Here is a 27,945-nt window from a genome sequence, read left to right on the forward strand (position 1 = left end):
AAGAGTCAGTCTTCTTGTACTTAAGTCTTAATTGTGCCTTTTCTATTTAATTCCGATGCAATTTCTGTGTTTCATCGTCAATAAGAGGGTCCAAGGGATACAGTAAACCTGAAGTGATACATCGGAATCTACAACTAGTGTCACAGGAATGGTTCAAATCATAGACAGTTAGAAGAGTCAGTCCTCTTGTACTTAAGTCGGCATTGTGCCATTTCTATTTAATTCCGATGCAATTTCTGTGTTTCATCGTCAATAAGAAGGTCAGAGGGATAGAGTAAACCTGAAGTAAAGCATCGGAATCTATAACTAGTGTCACAGGAATGGTTCAAAATCATATTCAGTAAGAAGAGTAAGTCTTCCTGTACTTAAGTTGGCATTGTGCCTTTCGTATTTAATTCCGATGCAATTTTTGTTTTTCACCGGCAATAAGAAGGTCAGAGGGATACAGGAAACCTGAAGTGAAGCAACGGAATCTATAACTAGAGTCACAGGAATGGTTCATACGTAGACAGTAAGAAGAGTCAGTCTTCATGTTCTTAAGTCGGCATTGTGCCTTTTGTTTTTAATTCCGATGCAATTTTTGTGTTTCATCGTCAATAGGAAGGTCAGAGGGATACAGTAAACCTGAAGTGAAGCATCGGAATCTATAACTAGTGTCACAGGAATGGTTCAAAACATAGTCAGTAGGAAGAGTCAGTCTTCCGGTCCATAAGTCAGCATTGTGCCTCTTGTATTTAATTCCGATGCAATTTCTGTGTTTCAATGTCAATAAGAAGGTATAAGGGATACAGTAAACCTGGAGTGAAGCATCGGAATCTATAACTAGTGTCACAGTAATGGTTCAAAACATAGACTGTAAGAAGAGTCAGACGTAATGTACTTAAGTCGGCATTGTGCCTTTTGTATTTAATTCCGATGCAATTTCTGTGTTTCATCGTCAATAAGAAGGTCAGAGGGATACAGTAAACCTGAATTGAAGCATCGGAATCCAAAACAAGTGTCACAGGAATGATTCAAAACATAGACAGTAAGAAGAGTCAGTCTTCTTTTACTTAAGTCGGCATTGTGCATTCTGTATTTAATTCTGATGCAATTTCTGTGTTTCATCGTCAATAAGAAGGTCCAAGGTATACAGTAAACCTGAAGTGAAGCATCGGAATCTATAACAAGTGTCACAGGAATGGTTCAAATCATAGTCAGTAAGTAGAGTCAGTCTTCTTGTATTTAAGTCGGCACTGTGCCTTTTGTATTTAATTCCGATGCAATTTCTGTGTTTCATCGTCAATACGAAGGTCCAAGGTTTATAGTAAACCTGAAGTGAAGCATCGGAATCTATAACTAGTGTCACAGGAATGGTTCAAAACATAGTCAGTAAGAAGAGTCAGTCTTCTTGTACTTAAGTCGGCATTGTGCCTTTTTTATTTAATTCCGATGCAATATCTGCGTTCATCGTCAATAAGAAGGTCCAAGGGATACAGTAAACCTAGAGTGAAGCATCGGAATCTATAACTAGTGTCACAGCAATGGTTCAAAACATAGACAATAAGAAGAGTAAGTCTTGTTGTACTTAAGTCGACATTGTGCCTTTTCTATTTAATTCCGATGCAATTTCTGTGTTTGATCGTCAATAAGAAGGTACGAGGGATACAATAAACCTGAAGTGAAGCATCGGAATCTGTAACTAGTGTCACAGGAATGGTTCAAACATAGTCAGTAAGAACAGTCAGTCTTCTTGTTCTTAAGTCGGCATTGTGCCTTTTGTATTTAATTCTGACGCAATTTCTGTGTTTCATCGTCAATAAGATGGTCCAAGGGATACAGTAAACCTGGAGTGTAGCATGGGAATCTATAACTAGTGTCACAGGAATGGTTCAAAGCATAGACAGTAAGAAGAGTCAGTCTTGGTGTACTCATGTCGGCATTTCGCCTTTTTTATTTAATTCCGATGCAATTTCTGTGTTTCATCGTCAATAAGAAGGTCCGAGGGATACAGTAAACCTGAAGTGAAGCATTGGAAACTATAACTAGTGTCACAGGAATGGTTCAAAACATAGTCAGTAAGAAGAGTCAGTCTTCTTGTACATATGTCTTCATTGTGCCTTTTCTATTTAATTCCGGTGCAATTTCTGTGTTTCATCGTCAATAAGAAGTCCAAGGGATACAGTAAACCTGGAGTGAAGCATCGGAATCTATAACTAGTGTCACAGGAATGGTTCAAACATAGTCAGTAAGAAGAGTCAGTCTTCGTGTACTCATGTCGGCATTTCGCCTTTTTTATTTAATTCCGATGCAATTTCTGTGTTTCATCGTCAATAAGAAGGTCCGAGGGATACAGTAAACCTGAAGTGAAGCATTGGAAACTATAACTAGTGCCACAGGAATGGTTCAAAACATAGTCAGTAACAAGAGTCAGTCTTCTTGTATTTAAGTCGGCACTGTGCTTTTGTATTTAATTCCGATGCAATTTCTGTGTTTCATCGTCTATAAGAAGGTCCAAGCTATACGATAAACCTGAAGAGAAGCATCGGAATCTATAACTAGTGTCACAGGAATGGTTCAAAACATAGTCAGTAAGAAGAGTCAGTCTTCTTGCACTTAAGTCTTCTTATGCCTTTTCTATTTAATTCCGATGCAATTTCTGTGTTTCATCGTAAATAAGAAGGTCACAGGGATACAGTAAACCGGAGGTGAAGCATCGGAATCTATAACTAGTGTCACAGGAATGGTTCAAAAAAAAAAAAAACAGTAGGAAGTGTCAGTCTTCTTGTACTTAAGTCCACATTGTGCCTTTCCTATTCAATTCCGATGCAATTTCTGTGTTTCGTCGCCAATAAGAAGGTGCAAAGGATACAGTAAACCTGAAGTTCAGCATCGGAATCTGTAAGTAATGTCACAGGAATGGTTCAAAACATAGACAGTAAGAAGAGTCAGTCTTCTCGTACTTAATTCTGCATTGTGCCCTTTGTATTCAATTCCGATGCAATTTCTGTGTTTCATCGGCAATAAGGTCAGAGGGATGCAGTAAACCTGAAGTGAAGAATCGGAACCTATAACTAGTGTCACAGGGACGGTTCAAAACATAGACAGTATGAAGAGTCAGTCTTCTTGTCCTTATGTCGGCATTGTGCCTTTTGTATTTAATTCCGATGCAATTTCTGTGTTTCATCGGCAATAAGGTGAGAGGGATGCAGTAAACCTGAAGTGAAGAATCGGAATCTATAACTAGTGTCACAGGAATGGTTCAAAACATAGACAGTAGGAAGAGTCAGTCTTCTTGTACTTAAGTCGGTACTGTGCCTGTTGTATTTAAATCCGATGCAATTTATGTGTTTCATCGTCAATAAGAAGGTGCAAGGAATACAGTAAACCTGAAGTGAAACATCGGAATCTGTAACTAGTGTCACAGGAATGGTTCAAAACATAGACAGTAAGAAGAGTCAGTCTTCTTGTACTTAAGTCAGCATTGTGCCTTTTCTATTCCATTCCGATGCAATTTCTGTCTATCATCGACAATAAGAAGGGCCAAGAGATACAGTAAACCTGGAGTGAAGCATCGGAATCTATAACTAGTGTCACAGGAATGGTTCAAAACATAGACAGTAAGACGAGTCAGTCTTCGTGTACTTAAGTCTTCATTTCGCCTTTTCTATTTAATTCCGATGCAATTTCTGTGCTTCATCGTGAATAAGAGTGTCCAAGGGATACAGTAAACCTGAAGTGAATCATCGGACCCTATAACTAGTGTCACAAGGATGGTTCAAAACATAGTCAGTAAGAAGAGTCAGTCTTCTTGTACTTAAGTCTTAATTGTGCCTTTTCTATTTAATTCCGATGCAATTTCTGTGTTTCATCGTGAATAAGAGGGTCCAAGGGATACAGTAAACCTGAAGTGATGCATCGGAATCTACAACTAGTGTCACAGGAATGGTCAAATCATAGACAGTTAGAAGAGTCAGTCTTCTTGTACTTAAGTCGGCATTGTGCCATTTCCATTTAATTCCGATGCAATTTCTGTGTTTCATCGTCAATAAGAAGGTCAGAGGGATAGAGTAAACCTGAAGTAAAGCACCGGAATCTATAACTAGAGTCACAGGAATGGTTCATACGTAGACAGTAAGAAGAGTCAGTCTTCATGTACTTAAGTCGGCATTGTGCCTTTTGTTTTTAATTCCGATGCAATTTCTGTGTTTCATCGTCAATAGGAAAGTCAGAGGGATACAGTAAACCTGAAGTGAAGCATCGGAATCTATAACTAGTGTCACAGGAATGGTTCAAAACATAGTCAGTAGGAAGAGTCAGTCTTCCGGTCCATAAGTCAGCATTGTGCCTCTTGTATTTAATTCCGATGCAATTTCTGTGTTTCAATGTCAATAAGAGGGTCCAAGGGATACAGTAAACCTGGAGTGAAGCATCGGAATCTATAACTAGTGTCACAGTAATGGTTCAAAACATAGACAGTAAAAAGAGTCAGACGTCATGTACTTAAGTCGGCATTGTGCCTTTTGTATTTAATTCCGATCCAATTTCTGTGTTTCATCGTCAATAAGAAGGTCCAAGGGATAAAGTAAACCTGAAGTGAAGCATCGGAATCCAGAACTAGCGTCACTGGAATGGTTCAAATTATAGACAGTAAGAAGAGTCAGTCTTCTTGTACTTAAGTCGGCATTGTGCCTTTTGTAATTAATCCCGATGCAATTTCTGTGATTCATCGTCAATTCGACGGCCCAAGGGATACAGTAAACCTGAAGTGAAGCATCGGACTCTATAAATAGTGTCACAGAAAAGGTACAAAACATAGACAGTAGAAGAGTCAGGCTTCTTGTTCTTAAGTCGGAATTGTTTCTTTTGTATTTAATTCCGATGCAATTTCTGTGTTTCATCGTCAATAAGAAGGGCCAAGGGATACAGTAAACTTCAAGTGAAGCATCGGAATCTATAACTAGTGCACAGGAATGGTTCAAACATAGTCAATAAGAAGAGTCAGTCTTCCTGTCCTTAAGTCGGCGTTGTGCCTTTTGTATTTAATTCCGATGCAATTTCTGTGTTTCATCGGCAATACGGTCACAGGGATACAGTATACCTGAAGTGAAGCATCGGAATCTATAACTAGTGACACAGGATTGGTTCAAATCATAGACAGTAGGAAGAGTCAGTCATCTCGTACTTAAATCTGCATTGTGCCTTTTGTATTTCAACCCGATGCAATTTCTGTGTTTCATCGTCAATAAGAAGGTCAGAGGGATACAGTAAACCTGAATTGAAGCATCGGAATCCAAAACTAGTGTCACAGGAATGATTCAAAACATAGACAGTAAGAAGAGTCAGTCTTCTTTTACTTAAGTCGGCATTGTGCATTTTGTATTTAATTCCGATGCAATTTCTGTGTTTCATCGTCAATAAGAAGGTCCAAGGTATACAGTAAACCTGAAGTGAAGCATCGGAATCTATAACAAGTGTCACAGGAATGGTTCAAATCATAGTCAGTAAGTAGAGTCAGTCTTCTTGTATTTAAGTCGGCACTGTGCCTTTTGTATTTAATTCCGATGCAATTTCTGTGTTTCATCGTCAATAAGAAGGTCCAAGGTATACAGTAAACCTGAAGTGAAGCATCGGAATCTATAACTAGTGTCACAGGAATGGTTCAAAACATAGTCAGTAAGAAGAGTCAGTCTTCTTGTACATAAGTCGACATTGTGCCTTTTCTATTTAATTCCGATGCAATTTCTGTGTTTGATCGTCAGTAAGAAGGTCAGAGGGATACAATAAACCTGAAGTGAAGCATCGGAATCTATAACTAGTGTCACAGGAATGGTTCAAACATAGTCAGTAAGAACAGTCAGTCTTCTTGTTCTTAAGTCGGCATTGTGCCTTTTGTATTTAATTCCGACGCAATTTCTGTGTTTCATCGTCAATAAGATGGTCCAAGGGATGGAGTAAACCTGGAGTGTAGCATGGGAATCTATAACTAGTGTCACAGGAATGGTTCAAAGCATAGACAGTAAGAAGAGTCAGTCTTCGTGTACTCATGTCGGCATTTCGCCTTTTTTATTTAATTCCGATGCAATTTCTGTGTTTCATCGTCAATAAGAAGGTCCGAGGGATACAGTAAACCTGAAGTGAAGCATTGGAATCTATAACTAGTGTCACAGGAATGGTTCAAAACATAGTCAGTAACAAGAGTCAGTCTTCTTGTATTTAAGTCGGCACTGTGCTTTTGTATTTAATTCCGATGCAATTTCTGTGTTTCATCGTCAATAAGAAGGTCCAAGGTATACGATAAACCTGAAGAGAAGCATCGGAATCTATAACTAGTGTCACAGGAATGGTTCAAAACATAGTCAGTAAGAAGAGTCAGTCTTCTTGCACTTAAGTCTTCTTATGCCTTTTCTATTTAATTCCGATGCAATTTCTGTGTTTCATCGTAAATAAGAAGGTCACAGGGATACAGTAAACCGGAGGTGAAGCATCGGAATCTATAACTAGTGTCACAGGAAGGGTTCAAAAAAAAAAAAAACAGTAGGAAGTGTCAGTCTTCTTGTACTTAAGTCCACATTGTGCCTTTCCTATTCAATTCCGATGCAATTTCTGTGTTTCGTCGCCAATAAGAAGGTGCAAAGGATACAGTAAACCTGAAGTTCAGCATCGGAATCTGTAAGTAATGTCACAGGAATGGTTCAAAACAAAGACAGTAAGAAGAGTCAGTCTTCTCGTACTTAATTCTGCATTGTGCCCTTTGTATTCAATTCCGATGCAATTTCTGTGTTTCATCGGCAATAAGGTCAGAGGGATGCAGTAAACCTGAAGTGAAGAATCGGAATCTATAACTAGTGTCACAGGAATGGTTCAAAACATAGACAGTAGGAAGAGTCAGTCTTCTTGTACTTAAGTCGGTACTGTGCCTGTTGTATTTAAATCCGATGCAATTTATGTGTTTCATCGTCAATAAGAAGGTGCAAGGTATACAGTAAACCTGAAGTGAAGCATCGGAATCTATAACTAGTGTCACAGGATTGGTTCAAAACATAGTCAGTAAGAAGAGTGAGTCTTCTTCTACTTAAGTCAGCATTGTGCCTATTCTATTCCATTCCGATGCAATTTCTGTGTAACATCGTCAATAAGAAGGGCCAAGAGATACAGTAAACCTGGAGTGAAGTATCGGAATCTATAACTAGTGTCACAGGAATGGTTCAAAACATAGACAGTAAGACGAGTCAGTCTTCGTGTACTTAAGTCTTCATTTCGCCTTTTCTATTTAATTCCGATGCAATTTCTGTGCTTCATCGTGAATAAGAGTGTCCAAGGGATATAGTAAACCTGAAGTGAATCATCGGAACCTATAACTAGTGTCACAAGGATGGTTCAAAACATAGTCAGTAAGAAGAGTCAGTCTTCTTGTACTTAAGTCTTAATTGTGCCTTTTCTATTTAATTCCGATGCAATTTCTGTGTTTCATCGTCAATAAGAGGGTCCAAGGGATACAGTAAACCTGGAGTGAAGCATCGGAATCTATAACTAGTGTCACAGTAATGGTTCAAAACATAGACAGTAAGAAGAGTCAGACGTCATGTACTTAAGTCGGCATTGTGCCTTTTGTATTTAATTCCGATGCAATTTCTGTGTTTCATCGTCAATAAGAAGGTCCAAGGGATACAGTAAACCTGAAGTGAAGCATCGGAATCCAGAACTAGCGTCACTGGAATGGTTCAAATTATAGACAGTAAGAAGAGTCAGTCTTCTTGTACTTAAGTCGGCATTGTGCCTTTTGTAATTAATCCCGATGCAATTTCTGTGTTTCATCGTCAATAAGAAGGGCCAAGGGATACAGTAAACTTCAAGTGAAGCATCGGAATCTATAACTAGTGTCACAGGAATGGTTCAAAACATAGTCAGTAAGAAGAGTCAGTCTTCCTGTCCTTAAGTCGGCGTTGTGCCTTTTGTATTTAATTCCGATGCAATTTCTGTGTTTCATCGGCAATACGGTCACAGGGATACAGTATACCTGAAGTGAAGCATCGGAATCTATAACTAGTGACACAGGATTGGTTCAAATCATAGACAGTAGGAAGAGTCAGTCATCTCGTACTTAAATCTGCATTGTGCCTTTTGTATTTCAATGCGATGCAATTTCTGTGTTTCATCGTCAATAAGAAGGTCAGAGGGATACAGTAAACCTGAATTGAAGCATCGGAATCCAAAACTAGTGTCACAGGAATGATTCAAAACATAGACAGTAAGAAGAGTCAGTCTTCTTTTACTTAAGTCGGCATTGTGCATTTTGTATTTAATTCCGATGCAATTTCTGTGTTTCATCGTCAATAAGAAGGTCCAAGGTATACAGTAAACCTGAAGTGAAGCATCGGAATCTATAACAAGTGTCACAGGAATGGTTCAAATCATAGTCAGTAAGTAGAGTCAGTCTTCTTGTATTTAAGTCGGCACTGTGCCTTTTGTATTTAATTCCGATGCAATTTCTGTGTTTCATCGTCAATAAGAAGGTCCAAGGTATACAGTAAACCTGAAGTGAAGCATCGGAAACTATAACTAGTGTCACAGGAATGGTTCAAAACATAGTCAGTAAGAAGAGTCAGTCTTCTTGTACATAAGTCGACATTGTGCCTTTTCTATTTAATTCCGATGCAATTTCTGTGTTTGATCGTCAATAAGAAGGTCAGAGGGATACAATAAACCTGAAGTGAAGCATCGGAATCTATAACTAGTGTCACAGGAATGGTTCAAACATAGTCAGTAAGAACAGTCAGTCTTCTTGTTCTTAAGTCGGCATTGTGCCTTTTGTATTTAATTCCGACGCAATTTCTGTGTTTCATCGTCAATAAGATGGTCCAAGGGATGGAGTAAACCTGGAGTGTAGCATGGGAATCTATAACTAGTGTCACAGGAATGGTTCAAAGCATAGACAGTAAGAAGAGTCAGTCTTTGTGTACTCATGTCGGCATTTCGCCATTTTATTTAATTCCGATGCAATTTCTGTGTTTCATCGTCAATAAGAAGGTCCGAGGGATACAGTAAACCTGAAGTGAAGCATTGGAATCTATAACTAGTGTCACAGGAATGGTTCAAAACATAGTCAGTAACAAGAGTCAGTCTTCTTGTATTTAAGTCGGCACTGTGCTTTTGTATTTAATTCCGATGCAATTTCTGTGTTTCATCGTCAATAAGAAGGTCCAAGGTATACGATAAACCTGAAGAGAAGCATCGGAATCTATAACTAGTGTCACAGGAATGGTTCAAAACATAGTCAGTAAGAAGAGTCAGTCTTCTTGCACTTAATTCTGCATTGTGCCCTTTGTATTCAATTCCGATGCAATTTCTGTGTTTCATCGGCAATAAGGTCAGAGGGATGCAGTAAACCTGAAGTGAAGAATCGGAATCTATAACTAGTGTCACAGGAATGGTTCAAAACATAGACAGTAGGCAGAGTCAGTCTTCTTGTACTTAAGTCGGTACTGTGCCTGTTGTATTTAAATCCGATGCAATTTATGTGTTTCATCGTCAATTAGAAGGTGCAAGGTATACAGTAAACCTGAAGTGAAGCATCGGAATCTATAACTAGTGTCACAGGATTGGTTCAAAACATAGTCAGTAAGAAGAGTCAGTCTTCTTGTACTTAAGTCAGCATTGTGCCTATTCTATTCCATTCCGATGCAATTTCTGTGTAACATCGTCAATAAGAAGGGCCAAGAGATACAGTAAACCTGGAGTGAAGTATCGGAATCTATAACTAGTGTCACAGGAATGGTTCAAAACATAGACAGTAAGACGAGTCAGTCTTCGTGTACTTAAGTCTTTATTTCGCCTTTTCTATTTAATTCCGATGCAATTTCTGTGCTTCATCGTGAATAAGAGTGTCCAAGGGATATAGTAAACCTGAAGTGAATCATCGGAACCTATAACTAGTGTCACAAGGATGGTTCAAAACATAGTCAGTAAGAAGAGTCAGTCTTCTTGTACTTAAGTCTTAATTGTGCCTTTTCTATTTAATTCCGATGCAATTTCTGTGTTTCATCGTCAATAAGAGGGTCCAAGGGATACAGTAAACCTGAAGTGATACATCGGAATCTACAACTAGTGTCACAGGAATGGTTCAAATCATAGACAGTTAGAAGAGTCAGTCCTCTTGTCCTTAAGTCGGCATTGTGCCATTTCTATTTAATTCCGATGCAATTTCTGTGTTTCATCGTCAATAAGAAGGTCAGAGGGATAGAGTAAACCTGAAGTAAAGCATCGGAATCTATAACTAGTGTCACAGGAATGGTTCAAAATCATATTCAGTAAGAAGAGTAAGTCTTCCTGTACTTAAGTTGGCATTGTGCCTTTCGTATTTAATTCCGATGCAATTTCTGTTTTTCACCGGCAATAAGAAGGTCAGAGGGATACAGGAAACCTGAAGTGAAGCAACGGAATCTATAACTAGAGTCACAGGAATGGTTCATACGTAGACAGTAAGAAGAGTCAGTCTTCATGTACTTAAGTCGGCATTGTGCCTTTTGTTTTTAATTCCGATGCTATTTTTGTGTTTCATCGTCAATAGGAAGGTCAGAGGGATACAGTAAACCTGAAGTGAAGCATCGGAATCTATAACTAGTGTCACAGGAATGGTTGAAAACATAGTCAGTAGGAAGAGTCAGTCTTCCGGTCCATAAGTCAGCATTGTGCCTCTTGTATTTAATTCCGATGCAATTTCTGTGTTTCAATGTCAATAAGAAGGTATAAGGGATACAGTAAACCTGGAGTGAAGCATCGGAATCTATAACTAGTGTCACAGTAATGGTTCAAAACATAGACTGTAAGAAGAGTCAGACGTAATGTACTTCAGTCGGCATTGTGATTTTTGTATTTAATTCCGATGCAATTTCTGTGTTTCATCGTCAATAAGAAGGTCAGAGGGATACAGTAAACCTGAATTGAAGCATCGGAATCCAAAACAAGTGTCACAGGAATGATTCAAAACATAGACAGTAAGAAGAGTCAGTCTTCTTTTACTTAAGTCGGCATTGTGCATTTTGTATTTAATTCTGATGCAATTTCTGTGTTTCATCGTCAATAAGAAGGTCCAAGGTATACAGTAAACCTGAAGTGAAGCATCGGAATCTATAACAAGTGTCACAGGAAGGGTTCAAATCATAGTCAGTAAGTAGAGTCAGTCTTCTTGTATTTAAGTCGGCACTGTGCCTTTTGTATTTAATTCCGATGCAATTTCTGTGTTTCATCGTCAATACGAAGGTCCAAGGTATACAGTAAACCTGAAGTGAAGCATCGGAATCTATAACTAGTGTCACAGGAATGGTTCAAAACATAGTCAGTAAGAAGAGTCAGTCTTCTTGTACTTAAGTCGGCATTGTGCCTTTTTTATTTAATTCCGATGCAATATCTGCGTTCATCGTCAATAAGAAGGTCCGAGGGATACAGTAAACCTGAAGTGAAGCATTGGAATCTATAACTAGTGTCTTCATTGTGCCTTTTCTATTTAATTCCGGTGCAATTTCTGTGTTTCATCGTCAATAAGAAGTCCAAGGGATACAGTAAACCTGGAGTGAAGCATCGGAATCTATAACTAGTGCCACAGGATTGGTTCAAAACATAGTCAGTAACAAGAGTCAGTCTTCTTGTATTTAAGTCGGCACTGTGCTTTTGTATTTAATTCCGATGCAATTTCTGTGTTTCATCGTCTATAAGAAGGTCCAAGCTATACGATAAACCTGAAGAGAAGCATCGGAATCTATAACTAGTGTCACAGGAATGGTTCAAAACATAGTCAGTAAGAAGAGTCAGTCTTCTTGCACTTAAGTCTTCTTATGCCTTTTCTATTTAATTCCGATGCAATTTCTGTGTTTCATCGTAAATAAGAAGGTCACAGGGATACAGTAAACCGGAGGTGAAGCATCGGAATCTATAACTAGTGTCAGAGGAATGGTTCAAAAAAAAAAAAACAGTAGGAAGTGTCAGTCTTCTTGTACTTAAGTCCACATTGTGCCTTTCCTATTCAATTCCAATGCAATTTCTGTGTTTCGTCGCCAATAAGAAGGTGCAAAGGATACAGTAAACCTGAAGTTCAGCATCGGAATCTGTAAGTAATGTCACAGGAATGGTTCAAAACATAGACAGTAAGAAGAGTCAATCTTCTCGTACTTAATTCTGCATTGTGCCCTTTGTATTCAATTCCGATGCAATTTCTGTGTTTCATCGGCAATAAGGTCAGAGGGATGCAGTAAACCTGAAGTGAAGAATCGGAATCTATAACTAGTGTCAAAGGGACGGTTCAAAACATAGACAGTATGAAGAGTCAGTCTTCTTGTCCTTATGTCGGCATTGTGCCTTTTTTATTTAATTCCGATGCAATTTCTGTGTTTCATCGGCAATAAGGTGAGAGGGATGCAGTAAACCTGAAGTGAAGAATCGGAATCTATAACTAGTGTCACAGGAATGGTTCAAAACATAGACAGTAGGAAGAGTCAGTCTTCTTGTACTTAAGTCGGTACTGTGCCTGTTGTATTTAAATCCGATGCAATTTATGTGTTTCATCGTCAATAAGAAGGTGCAAGGAATACAGTAAACCTGAAGTGAAACATCGGAATCTGTAACTAGTGTCACAGGAATGGTTCAAAACATAGACAGTAAGAAGAGTCAGTCTTCTTGTACTTAAGTCAGCATTGTGCCTTTTCTATTCCATTCCGATGCAATTTCTGTCTATCATCGACAATAAGAAGGGCCAAGAGATACAGTAAACCTGGAGTGAAGCATCGGAATCTATAACTAGTGTCACAGGAATGGTTCAAAACATAGACAGTAAGACGAGTCAGTCTTCGTGTACTTAAGTCTTCATTTCGCCTTTTCTATTTAATTCCGATGCAATTTCTGTGCTTCATCGTGAATAAGAGTGTCCAAGGGATACAGTAAACCTGAAGTGAATCATCGGACCCTATAACTAGTGTCACAAGGATGGTTCAAAACATAGTCAGTAAGAAGAGTCAGTCTTCTTGTACTTAAGTCTTAATTGTGCCTTTTCTATTTAATTCCGATGCAATTTCTGTGTTTCATCGTCAATAAGAGGGTCCAAGGGATACAGTAAACCTGAAGTGATGCATCGGAATCTACAACTAGTGTCACAGGAATGGTCAAATCATAGACAGTTAGAAGAGTCAGTCTTCTTGTACTTAAGTCGGCATTGTGCCATTTCCATTTAATTCCGATGCAATTTCTGTGTTTCATCGTCAATAAGAAGGTCAGAGGGATAGAGTAAAGATGAAGTAAAGCATCGGAATCTATAACTAGTGTCACAGGAATGGTTCAAAACATAGTCAGTAAGAAGAGTAAGTCTTCTTGTACTTAAGTTGGCATTGTGCCTTTCGTATTTAATTCCGATGCAATCTCTGTGTTTCACCGGCAATAAGAAGGTCAGAGGGATACAGGAAACCTGAAGTGAAGCACCGGAATCTATAACTAGAGTCACAGGAATGGTTCATACGTAGACAGTAAGAAAAGTCAGTCTTCATGTACTTAAGTCGGCATTGTGCCTTTTGTTTTTAATTCCGATGCAATTTCTGTGTTTCATCGTCAATAGGAAAGTCAGAGGGATACAGTAAACCTGAAGTGAAGCATCGGAATCTATAACTAGTGTCACAGGAATGGTTCAAAACATAGTCAGTAGGAAGAGTCAGTCTTCCGGTCCATAAGTCAGCATTGTGCCTCTTGTATTTAATTCCGATGCAATTTCTGTGTTTCAATGTCAATAAGAGGGTCCAAGGGATACAGTAAACCTGGAGTGAAGCATCGGAATCTATAACTAGTGTCACAGTAATGGTTCAAAACATAGACAGTAAGAAGAGTCAGACGTCATGTACTTAAGTCGGCATTGTGCCTTTTGTATTTAATTCCGATGCAATTTCTGTGTTTCATCGTCAATAAGAAGGTCCAAGGGATACAGTAAACCTGAAGTGAAGCATCGGAATCCAGAACTAGCGTCACTGGAATGGTTCAATTTATAGACAGTAAGAAGAGTCAGTCTTCTTGTACTTAAGTCGGAATTGTTTCTTTTGTATTTAATTCCGATGCAATTTCTGTGTTTCATCGTCAATAAGAAGGGCCAAGGGATACAGTAAACTTCAAGTGAAGCATCGGAATCTATAACTAGTGTCACAGGAATGGTTCAAATCATAGTCAGTAAGAAGAGTCAGTCTTCCTGTCCTTAAGTCGGCATTGTGCCTTTTGTATTTAATTCCGATGCAATTTCTGTGTTTCATCGGCAATACGGTCACAGGGATACAGTATACCTGAAGTGAAGCATCGGAATCTATAACTAGTGACACAGGAATGGTTCAAATCATAGACAGTAGGAAGAGTCAGTCATCTCGTACTTAAATCTGCATTGTGCCTTTTGTATTTCAATCCGATGCAATTTCTGTGTTTCATCGTCAATAAGAAGGTCAGAGGGATACAGTAAACCTGAATTGAAGCATCGGAATCCAAAACTAGTGTCACAGGAATGATTCAAAACATAGACAGTAAGAAGAGTCAGTCTTCCTTTACTTAAGTCGGCATTGTGCATTTTGTATTTAATTCCGATGCAATTTCTGTGTTTCATCGTCAATAAGAAGGTCCAAGGTATACAGTAAACCTGAAGTGAAGCATCGGAATCTTTAACAAGTGTCACAGGAATGGTTCAAATCATAGTCAGTAAGTAGAGTCAGTCTTCTTGTATTTAAGTCGGCACTGTGCCTTTTGTATTTAATTCCGATGCAATTTCTGTGTTTCATCGTCAATAAGAAGGTCCAAGGTATACAGTAAAACTGAAGTGAAGCATCGGAATCTATAACTAGTGTCACAGGAATGGTTCAAAACATAGTCAGTAAGAAGAGTCAGTCTTCTTGTACATAAGTCGACATTGTGCCTTTTCTATTTAATTCCGATGCAATTTCTGTGTTTGATCGTCAATAAGAAGGTCAGAGGGATACAATAAACCTGAAGTGAAGCATCGGAATCTATAACTAGTGTCACAGGAATGGTTCAAACATAGTCAGTAAGAACAGTCAGTCTTCTTGTTCTTAAGTCGGCATTCTGCCTTTTGTATTTAATTCCGACGCAATTTCTGTGTTTCATCGTCAATAGGATGGTCCAAGGGATGGAGTAAACCTGGAGTGTAGCATGGGAATCTATAACTAGTGTCACAGGAATGGTTCAAAGCATAGACAGTAAGAAGAGTCAGTCTTCGTGTACTCATGTCGGCATTTCGCCTTTTTTATTTAATTCCGATGCAATTTCTGTGTTTCATCGTCAATAAGAAGGTCCGAGGGATACAGTAAACCTGAAGTGAAGCATTGGAATCTATAACTAGTGTCACAGGAATGGTTCAAAACATAGTCAGTAACAAGAGTCAGTCTTCTTGTATTTAAGTCGGCACTGTGCTTTTGTATTTAATTCCGATGCAATTTCTGTGTTTCATCGTCAATAAGAAGGTCCAAGGTATACGATAAACCTGAAGAGAAGCATCGGAATCTATAACTAGTGTCACAGGAATGGTTCAAAACATAGTCAGTAAGAAGAGTCAGTCTTCTTGCACTTAAGTCTTCTTATGCCTTTTCTATTTAATTCCGATGCAATTTCTGTGTTTCATCGTAAATAAGAAGGTCACAGGAATACAGTAAACCGGAGGTGAAGCATCGGAATCTATAACTAGTGTCACAGGAATGGTTAAAAAAAAAAAAAACAGTAGGAAGTGTCAGTCTTCTTGTACTTAAGTCCACATTGTGCCTTTCCTATTCAATTCCGATGCAATTTCTGTGTTTCGTCGCCAATAAGAAGGTGCAAAGGATACAGTAAACCTGAAGTTCAGCATCGGAATCTGTAAGTAATGTCACAGGAATGGTTCAAAACATAGACAGTAAGAAGAGTCAGTCTTCTCGTACTTAATTCTGCATTGTGCCCTTTGTATTCAATTCCGATGCAATTTCTGTGTTTCATCGGCAATAAGGTCAGAGGGATGCAGTAAACCTGAAGTGAAGAATCGGAATCTATAACTAGTGTCACAGGAATGGTTCAAAACATAGACAGTAGGAAGAGTCAGTCTTCTTGTACTTAAGTCGGTACTGTGCCTGTTGTATTTAAATCCGATGCAATTTATGTGTTTCATCGTCAATAAGAAGGTGCAAGGTATACAGTAAACCTGAAGTGAAGCATCGGAATCTATAACTAGTGTCACAGGATTGGTTCAAATCATAGTCAGTAAGAAGAGTCAGTCTTCTTGTACTTAAGTCAGCATTGTGCCTATTCTATTCCATTCTGATGCAATTTCTGTGTAACATCGTCAATAAGAAGGGCCAAGAGATACAGTAAACCTGGAGTGAAGTATCGGAATCTATAACTAGTGTCACAGGAATGGTTCAAAACATAAACAGTAAGACGAGTCAGTCTTCGTGTACTTAAGTCTTCATTTCGCCTTTTCTATTTAATTCCGATGCAATTTCTGTGCTTCATCGTGAATAAGAGTGTCCAAGGGATATAGTAAACCTGAAGTGAATCATCGGAACCTATAACTAGTGTCACAAGGATGGTTCAAAACATAGTCAGTAAGAAGAGTCAGTCTTCTTGTACTTAAGTCTTAATTGTGCCTTTTCTATTTAATTCCGATGCAATTTCTGTGTTTCATCGTCAATAAGAGGGTCCAAGGGATACAGTAAACCTGAAGTGATACATCGGAATCTACAACTAGTGTCACAGGAATGGTTCAAATCATAGACAGTTAGAAGAGTCAGTCCTCTTGTACTTAAGTCGGCATTGTGCCATTTCTATTTAATTCCGATGCAATTTCTGTGTTTCATCGTCAATAAGAAGGTCAGAGGGATACAGAAAACCTGAAGTAAAGCATCGGAATCTATAACTAGTGTCACAGGAATGGTTCAAAATCATATTCAGTAAGAAGAGTAAGTCTTCCTGTACTTAAGTTGGCATTGTGCCTTTCGTATTTAATTCCGATGCAATTTCTGTGTTTCACCGGCAATAAGAAGGTCAGAGGGATACAGGAAACCTGAAGTGAAGCAACGGAATCTATAACTAGAGTCACAGGAATGGTTCATACGTAGACAGTAAGAAGAGTCAGTCTTCATGTACTTAAGTCGGCATTGTGCCTTTTGTTTTTAATTCCGATGCAATTTTTGTGTTTCATCGTCAATAGGAAGGTCAGAGGGATACAGTAAACCTGAAGTGAAGCATCGGAATCTATAACTAGTGTCACAGGAATGGTTCAAAACATAGTCAGTAGGAAGAGTCAGTCTTCCGGTCCATAAGTCAGCATTGTGCCTCTTGTATTTAATTCCGATGCAATTTCTGTGTTTCAATGTCAATAAGAAGGTATAAGGGATACAGTAAACCTGGAGTGAAGCATCGGAATCTATAACTAGTGTCACAGTAATGGTTCAAAACATAGACTGTAAGAAGAGTCAGACGTCATGTACTTAAGTCGGCATTGTGCCTTTTGTATTTAATTCCGATGCAATTTCTGTGTTTCATCGTCAATAAGAAGGTCAGAGGGATACAGTAAACCTGAATTGAAGCATCGGAATCCAAAACAAGTGTCACAGGAATGATTCAAAACATAGACAGTAAGAAGAGTCAGTCTTCTTTTACTTAAGTCGGCATTGTGCATTTTGTATTTCATTCTGATGCAATTTCTGTGTTTCATCGTCAATAAGAAGGTCCAAGGTATACAGTAAACCTGAAGTGAAGCATCGGAATCTATAACAAGTGTCACAGGAATGGTTCAAATCATAGTCAGTAAGTAGAGTCAGTCTTCTTGTATTTAAGTCGGCACTGTGCCTTTTGTATTTAATTCCGATGCAATTTCTGTGTTTCATCGTCAATACGAAGGTCCAAGGTATACAGTAAACCTGAAGTGAAGCATCGGAATCTATAACTAGTGTCACAGGAATGGTTCAAAACATAGTCAGTAAGAAGAGTCAGTCTTCTTGTACTTAAGTCGGCATTGTGCCTTTTTTATTTAATTCCGATGCAATATCTGCGTTCATCGTCAATAAGAAGGTCCAAGGGATACAGTAAACCTAGAGTGAAGCATCGGAATCTATAACTAGTGTCACAGCAATGGTTCAAAACATAGACAGTAAGAAGAGTAAGTCTTGTTGTACTTAAGTCGACATTGTGCCTTTTCTATTTAATTCCGATGCAATTTCTGTGTTTGATCGTCAATAAGAAGGTCAGAGGGATACAATAAACCTGAAGTGAAGCATCGGAATCTATAACTAGTGTCACAGGAATGGTTCAAACATAGTCAGTAAGAACAGTCAGTCTTCTTGTTCTTAAGTCGGCATTGTGCCTTTTGTATTTAATTCTGACGCAATTTCTGTGTTTCATCGTCAATAAGATGGTCCAAGGGATACAGTAAACCTGGAGTGTAGCATGGGAATCTATAACTAGTGTCACAGGAATGGTTCAAAGCATAGACAGTAAGAAGAGTCAGTCTTGGTGTACTCATGTCGGCATTTCGCCTTTTTTATTTAATTCCGATGCAATTTCTGTGTTTCATCGTCAATAAGAAGGTCCGAGGGATAGAGTAAACCTGAAGTGAAGCATTGGAATCTATAACTAGTGTCACAGGAATGGTTCAAAACATAGTCAGTAAGAAGAGTCAGTCTTCTTGTACATATGTCTTCATTGTGCCTTTTCTATTTAATTCCGGTGCAATTTCTGTGTTTCATCGTCAATAAGAAGTCCAAGGGATACAGTAAACCGGGAGTGAAGCATCGGAATCTATAACTAGTGTCACAGGAATGGTTGAAACATAGTCAGTAAGAACAGTCAGTCTTTTTGTCCTTAAGTCGACATTGTGCCTTTTGTATTTAATTCCGATGCAATTTCTGTGTTTCATCATCAATAAGAAAGTCCAAGGTATACAGTAAACCTGAAGTGAAGCATCGGAATCTATAACGAGTGTCACAGGAATGGTTCAAAACATAGTCAGTAACAAGAGTCAGTCTTCTTGCATTTAAGTCGGCACTGTGCTTTTGTATTTAATTCCGATGCAATATCTGTGTTTCATCGTCAATAAGAAGGTCCAAGCTATACGATAAACCTGAAGAGAAGCATCGGAATCTATAACTAGTGTCACAGGAATGGTTCAAAACATAGTCAGTAAGAAGAGTCAGTCTTCTTGTACTTAAGTCGGCCTTGTGCCTTTTCTATTTAATTCCGATGCAATTTCTTTGTTTCATCGTCAACAAGAAGGTCCAAGGGATACAGTAAACCTTGAGTGAAGCATCGGAATCTATAACTAGTGTCACAGGAATGGTTCAAAACATAGACAGTAAGAAGAGTCAGTCTTCTTGTACTTAAGTCGACATTGTGCCTTTTCTACTTAATTCCAATGCAATTTCTGTCTTTGATCGTCAATAAGAAGGACAGAGGGATACAATAAACCTGAAGTGAAGCATCGGAATCTATAACTAGTGTCACAGGAATGGTTCGAACATAGTCAGTAAGAACAGTCAGTCTTCTTGTCCTTAAGTCGGCATTGTGCCTTTTGTATTTAATTCCGACGCAATTTCTGTGTTTCATCGTCAAGAAGAAGGTCCAAGGGATACAGTAAACCTGAAGTGAAGCATTGGAATCTATAACTAGTGTCACAGGAATGGTCAAAACATAGTCAGTAAGAAGAGTCAGTCTTCTTGCACTTAAGTCTTCTTATGCCTTTTCTATTTAATTCCGATGCAATTTCTGTGTTTCATCGTAATTAAGAAGGTCACAGGGATACAGTAAACCGGAGGTGAAGCATCGGAATCTATAACTAGTGTCACAGGAATGGTTCAAAAAAAAAAAAAAAAACAGTAGGAAGTGTCAGTCTTCTTGTATTTAAGTCCACATTGTGCCTTTCCTATTCAATTCCGATGCAATTTCTGTGTTTCATCGCCTATTAGGAGGTGCAAAGGATACAGTAAACCTGAAGTTCAGCATCGGAATCTGTAAGTAATGTCACAGAAATGGTTCAAAACATAGACAGTAAGAAGAGTCAGTCTTCTTGTCCTTAAGTTGGCATTGTGCCTTTTGTATTTAATTCTGATGCAATTTCTGTGTTTCATCGTCAATAAGAAGGTCCAAGGGGTACAGTGAACCTGTAGTGAAGCATCGGAATGTACAACTAGTGTCACAGGAATGGTTCAAAACAGAGACACTAAGAAGAGTCAGCCTTCTTGTACTTAAGTCGGCATTGTTCCTTTTCTATTTTATTCCGATGCAATTTCTGTGTTTCATCGTCAAAAAGAAGGTCAGAGGTGTACAGTAAACCTGAAGTGAAGTTTCGGAATCTATAACTAGTGTCACAGGAATCGTTCAAAACATAGTCAGTAAGATGAGTCTGTCTTCTTGTACTTAAGTTGGCATTGTGCATTTCGTATTTAATTCCGATACAATTTCTGTGTTTCACCGGCAATAAGAAGGTCAAAGGGATACAGCAAACCTGAAGTGAAGCATCGGAATCTATAACTAGTGTCACAGGAATGGTCCAAACATAGACAGTAAGAAGAGTCAGTCTTCTTGACCTTAAGTCGGCATTGTGCCGCGTGTATTTAATTCCGATGCAATTTCTGTGTTTCATCGTCAATAAGAAGGTCAGAGGGGTACAGTAAACCTGAAGTCAAGCATCGGAATCTATAACTAGTGTCACAGGAATGGTTCAAACATAGTCAGTAAGAACAGTCAGTATTCTTGTTCTTAAGTCGGCATTGTGCCTTTTGTATTTAATTCCGACGCAATTTCTGTGTTTTATCGTCAATAAGATGGTCCAAGGGATGGAGTAAACCTGGAGTGTAGCATGGGAATCTATAACAAGTGTCACAGGAATGGTTCAAAACATAGACAGTAAGAAGAGTCAGTCTTCGTGTACTCATGTCGGCATTTCGCTTTTTGTATTTAATTCCGATGCAATTTCTGTGTTCCATCGTCAATAAGAAGGTCCGAGGGATACAGTAAACCTGGAGTGAAGCATCGGAATCTATAACTAGTGTCACAGGAATGTTTCAAACATAGTCAGTAAGAACAGTCAGTCTTCTTGCCCTTAAGTCGGCATTGAGCCTTTTGTATTTTATTCCGATGCAATTTCTGTGTTTCATCATCAATAAGAAGGTCCAAGGTATACGATAAACCTGAAGTGAAGCATCGGAATCTATAACTAGTGTCACAGGAATGGTTCAAAACATAGTCAGTGAGAAGAGTCTGTCTTCTTGTACTTAAGTCGGCATCGTGCCTTTTCTATTTAATTCCGATGCAATTTCTGTGTTTCATCGTCAACAAGAAGGTCCAAGGGATACAGTAAACCTGGAGTGAAGCATCGGAATCTATAACTAGTGTCAAAGGAATGGTTCAAAGCATAGACAGTAAGAAGAGTCAGTCTTCGTGTACTCATGTCGGCATTTCGCCTTTTGTATTTAATTCCGATGCAATATCTGTGTTTCATCGTCAATAAGAAGGTCCAAGGGATACAGTAAACCTGAAGTGAAGCATTGGAATCTATAACTAGTGTCGCAGGAATGGTTCAAAGCATAGTCAGTAAGAAGAGTCAGTCTTCTTGCACTTAAGTCTTCATTGTGCCTTTTCTATTTACTTCCGAAGCAATTTCTGTGTTTCATCGTAAATAAGAAGGTCACAGGGATACAGTAAACCGGAGGTGAGGCATCGGAATCTGTAACTAGTGTCACAGGAATGGTTCAAAACATACACAGTAGGAAGTGTCAGTCTTCTTATACTTAAGTCGGCATTGTGTCTTTTCTATTTAATTCCGATGCAATTTCTGTGTTTCGTCGCCAATAAGAAGGTGCAAAGGATACAGTAAACCTGAAGTTAAGCATCGGAATCTATAAGTAATGTCACAGGAATGGTTCAAAACATAGACAGTAAGAAGAGTCAGTCTTCTTGTCCTTAAGTCGGCATTGTGCGTTTTGTATTTAATTCTGATGCAATTTCTGTGTTTCATCGTCAATAAGGAGGTCCAAGGGATACAGTGTACCTGAAGTGAAGCATCGGAATCTATAACTAGTGTCAAAGGAATGGTTCAAAACATAGTCAGTAAGAAGAGTCAGTCTTCTTGTACTTATGTCTTCATTGTGCCTTTTCTATTTAAATCCGATGCAATTTCTGTGTTTCATCGTCAATAAGAAGGTCAGAGGGGTACAGTAAACCTGAAGTGCAGCATCGGAATCTACAACTAGTGTCACAGGAATCGTTCAAAACATAGTCAGTAAGAAGAGTCTGTCTTCTTGTACTTAAGTTGGCATTGTGCATTTCGTATTTAATTCCGATACAATTTCTGTGTTTCACCGGCAATAAGAAGGTCAAAGGGATACATGAAACCTGAAGTGAAGCATTGGAATCTATAACTAGTGTCACAGGAATGGTCCAAACATAGACAGTAAGAAGAGTCAGTCTTCTTGACCTTAAGTCGGCATTATGCCTCTTGTATTTAATTCCGATGCAATTTCTGTGTTTCATCGTCAATAAGAGGTTCCAAGGGATACTGTAAACCTGGTGTGAAGCATCGGAATCTATAACTAGTGTCACAGTAATGGTTCAAAACATAGACAGTAAGAAGAGTCAGACGTCTTGTACTTAAGTCGGCATTGTGCCTTTTGGATTTATTTCCGATGCAATTTCTGTGTTTCATCGTCAATAAGAAGGTCCAAGGTATACAGTAAACCTGAAGTGAAGCATCGGAATCTATAACAAGTGTCACAGGAATTTTTCAAATCATAGTCAGTAAGAAGAGTCAGTCTTCTTGTACTTATGTCTTCATTGTGCCTTTTCTATTTAAATCCGATGCAATTTCTGTGTTTCATCGTCAATAAGAAGGTCCAAGGGAAACAGTAAACCTGGAGTGAAGCTTCGGAATCTATAACTAGTGTCAATGGAATGGTTGAAATCATAGTCAGTAAGAAGAGCCAGTCTTCTTGTACTTAAGTCGGCATTGTGCCTTTTCTATTTAATTCCGATGCAATTTCTGTGTTTCATCGTCAACAAGAAGGTCCAAGGGATACAGTAAACCTGGAGTGAAGCATCGGAATCTATAACTAGTGTCAAAGGAATGGTTCAAAACATAGTCAGTAAGAAGAGTCAGTCTTCTTGTACTTATGTCTTCATTGTGCCTTTTCTATTTAAATCCGATGCAATTTCTGTGTTTCATCGTCAATAAGAAGGTCCAAGGGAAACAGTAAACCTGGAGTGAAGCTTCGGAATCTATAACTAGTGTCAATGGAATGGTTCAAAACATAGACAGTATGAAGGGTCAGTCTTCTTGTACTTAAGTCGGCATTGTGCCTTTTGTATTTAATTCCGATGCAATTTCTGTGTTTCATCGTCAATAAGAAGGTCCAAGGGCTACAGTAAACCTGGAGTGAAGCATCGATGCAATTTCTGTGTTTCATCGTCAATAAGACGGTCAGAGGGGTATAGTAAACCTGAAGTGAAGCATCGGAATCTATAACTAGTGTCACAGGAATCGTTCAAAACATAGTCAGTAAGAAGAGTCTGTCTTCTTGTACTTAAGTGGGCATTGTGCATTTCGTATTCAATTCCGATACAATTTCTGTGTTTCCCCGGTAATAAGAAGGTCAAAGGGATACAGGAAACCTGAAGTGAAGCATCGGAATCTATAACTAGTGTCACAGGAATGGTCCAAACATAGACAGTAAGAAGTGTCAGTCTTCTTGACCTTAAGTCGGCATTGTGCCGCTTGTATTCAATTCCGATGCAATTTCTGTGTTTCATCGTCAATAAGAAGGTCAGAGGGGTACAGTAAACCTGAAGTGAAGCATCGGAATCTATAACTAGTGTCACAGGAATGGTTCAAACATAGTCAGTAAGAACAGTCAGTATTCTTGTTCTTTAGTCGGCATTGTGCCTTTTGTATTTAATTCCGACGCAATTTCTGTGTTTCATCGTCAATAAGATGGTCCAAGGGATGAGGTAAACCTGTAGTGTAGCATGGAAATCTATAACTAGTGTCACAGGAATCGTTCAAAACATAGACAGTAAGAAGAGTCAGTCTTCGTGTACTAATGTCGGCATTTCGCCTTTTGTATTTAATTCCGATGCAATTTCTGTGTTTCATCGTCAATAAGAAGGTCCAAGGGATACAGTAAACCTGAAGTGAAGCATTGGAATCTATAACTAGTGTCACAGGTATGGTTCAAAACATAGTCAGTAAGAAGAGTCAGTCTTCATGCACTTAAGTCTTCATTGTGTCTTTTCTATTTAATTCCGATGCAATTTCTGTGTTTCATCGTAAATAAGAAGGTCACAGGGATACAGTAAACCGGAGGTGAAGCATCGTAATCTATAACTAGTGTCACAGGAATGGTTCAAAACATAGACAGTAGGAAGTGTCAGTCTTCTAGTACTTAAGTCGGCATTGTGCCTTTTCTATTTAATTCCGATGCAATTTCTGTGTTTCGTCGCCAATAAGAAGGTGCAAAGGATACAGTAAACCTGAAGTTAAGCATCGGAATCTATAAGTAATGTCACAGGAATGGTTCAAAACTTAGACAGTAAGAAGAGTCAGTCTTCTTGTCCTTAAGTCGGCATTGTGCCTTTTGTATGTAATTCTGATGCAATTTCTGTGTTTCATCGTCAATAAGAAGGTCCAAGGGATACAGTGAACGTGAAGTGAAGCATCGGAATGTACAACTAGTGTCACAGGAATGGTTCAAAGCATAGACACTAAGAAGAGTCAGCCCTCTTGTACTTAAGTCGGCATTGTGCCATTTCTATTTAATTCCGATGCAATTTCTGTGTTTCATCGTCAATAAGAAGGTCAGAGGGGTACAGTAAACCTGAAGTGCAGCATCGGAATCTACAACTAGTGTCACAGGAATCGTTCAAAACATAGTCAGTAAGAAGAGTCTGTCTTCTTGTACTTAAGTTGGCATTGTGCATTTCGTATTTAATTCCGATACAATTTCTGTGTTTCACCGGCAATAAGAAGGTCAAAGGGATACATGAAACCTGAAGTGAAGCATCGGAATCTATAACTAGTGTCACAGGAATGGTCCAAACATAGACAGTAAGAAGAGTCAGTCTTCTTGGCCTTAAGTCGACATTGTGCCTCTTGTATTTAATTCCGATGCAATTTCTGTGTTTCATCGTCAATAAGAGGTTCCAAGGGATACTGTAAACCTGGAGTGAAGCATCGGATTCTATAACTAGTGTCACAGTAATGGTTCATAACATAGACAGTAAGAAGAGTCAGACGTCTTGTACTTAAGTCGGCATTGTGCCTTTGGGATTTATTTCCGATGCAATTTCTGTGTTTCATCGTCAATAAGAAGGTCCAAGGGATACAGTAAACCTGAAGTGAAGCATCGGAATCTATAACTAGTGTCCCAGGAATGGTTCAAAATATAGACAGCAAGAAGAGTCAGTCTTCTTGTACTTAAGTCAGCATTGTGCCTTTTGTAATTAATTCCGATGCAATTTATGTGATTCATCGTCAATAAGAATCCCCAAGTGATACAGTAAACCTGAAGTGAAGCATCGGACTGTATAACTAGTGTCACAGAAATGGTTCAAAACATAGACAGTAGAAGAGTCAGCCTTCTTGTACTTAAATCGGCATTGTGCCTTTTGTATTTAATTCCGATGCAATTTCTGTGTTTCATCGTCAATAGGAAGGTCAGAGGGAAACAGTAAACCTGAAGTAAAGCATCGGAATCTATAACTAGTGTCACAGGCATGGTTCAAAACGTAGTCAGTATGAAGAGTCAGTCTTCTTGTCCTTAAGTCGGCATCGTGCATTTTGTATTTAATTCCGATGCAATTTCTGTGTTTCATCGGCAATACGGTCAGAGGGATGCAGTAAACCTGAAGTGAAGCATCGGAAACTATAACTAGTGTCACAGGAATGGTTCAAAACATAGACAGTAGGAAAAGTCAGTCTTCTTGTACTTAAGTCGGCATTCTGCCTTTTGTATTTAATTCCGATGCAATTTCTGTGTTTCATCGTCAATAAGAAGGTCAGAGGGATACAGTAAACCTGAAGTGAAGCATCGGAATCCATAACTAGCGTCACTGAAATGGTTCAAATTATAGACAGTAAGAAGAGTCAGTCTTCTTGTACTTAAGTCGGCATTGTGCCTTTTGTATTTAATTCCGATGCAATATCTGTGATTCATCGTCAATACGAAGGCCCAAGGGATACAGTAAACCTGAAGTGAAGCATCGGACTCTATAAATAGTCTCACAGAAAAGGTTCAAAACATAGACAGTAGAAGAGTCAGGCTCCTTGTACTTAAGTCGGCATTGTTTCTTTTGTATTTAATTCCGATGCAATTTCTGTGTTTCATCGTCAATAAGAAGGTCCAAGGGAAACAGTAAACCTCAAGTGAAGCATCGGAATCTATAACTAGTGGTACAGGAATGGTTCAAAACATAGTCAGTAAGAAGAGTCAGTCTTCTTGTCCTTAAGTCGGCATTGTGCCTTTTGTATTTAATTCCGGTGCAATTTCTGTGTTTCATCGGCAATACGGTCAGAGGGATGCAGTAAACCTGAAGTGAAGCATCGGAATCTATAACTAGTGACACAGGAATGGTTCAAAACATAGACAGTAGGAAGAGTCAGTCTTCTCGTACTTAAGTCGGCATTGTGCCTTTTGTATTTCATTCCGATGCAATTTCTGTGTTTCATCGTCAATAAGAAGGTCACAGGGATACAGTAAACCTGAAGTGAAGCATCGGAATCCAAAACTAGTGTCACAGGAATGATTCAAAACATAGACAGTAGGAAGAGTCAGTCTTCGTGTACTCATGTCGGCATTTCGCCTTTTGTATTTAATTCCGATGCATTTTCTGTGTTTCATCGTCAATAAGAAGGTCCGAGGGATACAGTAATCCTGAAGTGAAGCATTGGAATCTATAACTAGTGTCACAGGAATGGTTCAAAACATAGTCAGTAAGAAGAGTCAGTCTTCTTGTACTTATGTCTTCATTGTGCCTTTTCTATTTAATTCCGATGCAATTTCTGTGTTTCATCGTCAATAAGAAGGTCAGAGGGATACAGTAAACCTGAAGTGAAGCATCGGAATCCATAACTAGCGTCACTGGAATGGTTCAAATTATAGACAGTAAGAAGAGTCAGTCTTCTTGTACTTAAGTCGGCATTGTGCCTTTTGTATTTAATTCCGATGCAATTTCTGTGATTCATCGTCAATACGAAGGCCCAAGGGATACAGTAAACCTGAAGTGAAGCATCGGACTCTATAAATAGTCTCATAGAAAAGGTTCAAAACATAGACAGTAGAAGAGTCAGGCTTCTTGTACTTAAGTCGGCATTGTTTCTTTTGTATTTAATTCCGATGCAATTTCTGTGTTTCATCGTCAATAAGAAGGTCCAAGGGAAACAGTAAACCTCAAGTGAAGCATCGGAATCTATAACTAGTGGTACAGGAATGGTTCAAAACATAGTCAGTAAGAAGAGTCAGTCTTCTTGTCCTTAAGTCGGCATTGTGCCTTTTGTATTTAATTCCGATGCAATTTCTTTGTTTCATCGGCAATACGGTAAACCTGAAGTGAAGCATCGGAATCTATAACTAGTGACACAGGAATGGTTCAAAACATAGACAGTAGGAAGAGTCAGTCTTCTCGTACTTAAGTCGGCATTGTGCCTTTTGTATTTCATTCCGATGCAATTTCTGTGTTTCATCGTCAATAAGAAGGTCAGAGGGATACAGTAAACCTGAAGTGAAGCATCCGAATCTATAACTAGGGTCACAGGTTTGTTTCAAACATAGACAGTAAGAAGAGTCAGTCTTCTTGTACTTAAGTCGGCATTGTGCCTTTTGTATTTAATTCCGATGGAATTTCTGTGTTTCATCGTCAATAAGAAGGTCAGAGGGATACAGTAGTCCTGAAGTGAAGCATCGGAATCTGTAACTAGTGCCACAG

This window comes from Schistocerca piceifrons, chromosome X, assembly GCF_021461385.2.
Source record: "Schistocerca piceifrons isolate TAMUIC-IGC-003096 chromosome X, iqSchPice1.1, whole genome shotgun sequence".
NCBI lineage: Eukaryota > Metazoa > Arthropoda > Insecta > Orthoptera > Acrididae > Schistocerca > Schistocerca piceifrons.